The sequence below is a fragment of the Eriocheir sinensis genome, chromosome 64, assembly GCF_024679095.1.
Source record: "Eriocheir sinensis breed Jianghai 21 chromosome 64, ASM2467909v1, whole genome shotgun sequence".
Lineage (NCBI taxonomy): Eukaryota > Metazoa > Arthropoda > Malacostraca > Decapoda > Varunidae > Eriocheir > Eriocheir sinensis.
Window position 1 is genome coordinate 2,057,066 of NC_066572.1, and position 2,500 is coordinate 2,059,565.

The 2,500-nt window shown below is 41.9% G+C and overlaps 1 protein-coding gene across 1 annotated transcript in view; it reads right to left on the reverse strand.

Moving 5' to 3' along the window:
• The window catches only part of LOC126987220 (homeobox protein OTX2-like), a 52,201-nt gene that overhangs the window by 19,682 nt on the left and 30,019 nt on the right, over positions 1-2,500 (reverse strand). The gene's annotated exons all lie outside the window — the stretch shown is intronic.

Here is a 2,500-nt window from a genome sequence, read left to right on the forward strand (position 1 = left end):
CTTACTCACTCAGCAGGACACATTTGTCCCCTTGTGCGAGAAGCGAATTAACACTAATAAAGTCCACCTTGGTTTAATAGCGAAATTAAACACTCAGTCAAGGAGAGAAAATTGTCTTACAGGTTAAAGAAAGACCAAAGCACGCCCGAAAACATTAGACTTTACAATGATGCAAGGCGACGAGTAAAAAGATTAGTGCATCAGGCAAAGCGTAGATATGAAGAAAATATTGCAGCCAACTGTAAAATAATCCGAAATCCTTCTTCAGTTACATAAACAACAGAAAGGCGATCAGAAGTGGAATTGGACCTTTAATAAACAGCGACGGTGCACTAGTGACTGACAGCCAACACGTTGCAAACCTATTAAATAATTACTTTTCCTCGGTGTTTAATAATAACAGTCCTCCCACCACCACCACCAACACCAGTACTAATGTAAATCCCGAGCATGCATTGTCTAACTTTGAAATAAAACCCGATGAAGTCCTTAAAGCCCTCAAATCACTTAAAACAAATAAAAGTCCTGGACCTGATAAAGTATATCCAACTCTGCTGAAAGAAACAAAGAGCGAAATACTCTCCTCCTCACAACCGTATTCAATATGTCCTTGCGACAAGGCATTGTCCCTTCAGATTGGAAAAAGGCTAACGTGACACCGATTTTTAAGAAAGGAGACAAAAAGTACCAGGTAATTACAGGCCCATTAGTCTAACTTCGGTTGTAGGTAAGCTACTTGAGGGCATAATTAGAGACAAAATTGTGAGTTACCTTGAAAGCCACACATTAATTGGGGACTCACAACATGGCTTCGAAACAAAAGATCCTGCCTATCAAATCTATTAACCTTTTATAACGACCTCTTCACTGTTTATGACGTAACCAAATCACTGGACGTAGTCTATCTTGATTTCAGAAAGCGTTTGATAAAGTCCCGCATCATAAATTACTTTACAAATTAAAACAAATAGGTATTGACGGTCAGGTAAACCAATGGATCGCGAATTGGTTGAGCAACAGACAACAAAGAGTAGTGATTGACGGATTTAACTCAGAGTGGGCGCCTGTCACTAGTGGCGTCCCTCAGGGCTCGGTTCTTGGCCCAGTGCTCTTCATTATTTACATCAACGACGTGGATGTTGGACTCAATAACCGCATTAGTAAATTTGCAGACGACACAAAGATTGGTAACTCGGTTCTCACTGACGAAGACAGGCAAAGCCTCCAAGAGGATTTGCACAAAATTTCAACTTGGTCGGATAGATGGGAGATGCCCTTTAACGTAGACAAGTGCCAGGTCCTTCAAGTTGGAACGAGGAATAAAAGTTTGATTACGAAATGCGCGGCGTTAAACTCAAAAGCGTTCAATGCGTCAAGGACTTGGGGTCAAAATCGCGTCAAACCTCAAATTCTCACAGCAATGCATCGATGCAGCAAATAAAGCGAACAGAATGTTGGAAGCTTCATTAAAAGAAACTTTTATTTAAGAATAAAGATGTAATACTCGCTCTACAACAGTTTAGTCAGACCCCACTTGGAATATGCGGTACAGTTTGGTCTCCTCACCATGCAAAGGATATTGCTAAATTAGAAGGTGTTCAGCGTCGGGCAACGAAAATTATCCCTTCCTTGCGCAACAAATCCTACGAAGAAAGGCTTTCTACCCTTAACATGTTCTCTCTTGAGAAACGTCGCCTCCGAGGAAAACTGATCGAATGTTTTAAAATACTTAATGGTTTCACGAATGTAGACAGATCAACATTGTTTATGATCGATGACACTTTGCGCACGAGGAACAATGGCGTAAAACTCAGATGTAGACAAGTAAATTCAGACTGCACCAAATTTTTCTTCACCAACGTTGTAGTGCGAGAATGGAATAAGCTCCCATCATCAGTGGTCCAGTGTAACACGATTGACTCCTTCAAAAATAAGCTCGACCGTCACTTCCTTCAACTTAATATCAACTAGAGTAGAAATGCAACGTTTTGGAGTCTTCTGATTAATGTAAAATCACTTAGGTTTAAGGACAGACCACCAAGTCTGGACCATGGGGTCTGTGTGGTCTGATTTTCTATGTAAATCTATGTAAATCTCTCGAACACTCTCAAACAGGTCACTTGAAGCAGCTATCTCCTTCCAAGCCTCCTCCTCCCCCCCCCCTCCTCCTCCTCCTCCTCCTCCTCCTCCTCCTCCTTTCCTCCTTTCCTCCATTTTGTCCTCATTTGCGTGTCACCGTTCTCCTCCTCCGCCATTGCTACTACTACTACTACTACTACTACTACTACTGCTACTTCTACTACTACTACTACTACTACTACTACTACATACGTTATTTTTTTCCCTTCCTTTTCCTTCTCTTTCTCTTCCTTTCCTCTCCTTTCGTTTCCCCTTTCTCTCTCTCTCTCTCTCTCTCTCTCTCTCTCTCTCTCTCTCTCTCTCTCTCTCTCTTGCATTCCCTTCCCTTCCCTTCCATTCCCTTCCCTTCCCTATCCTTCCT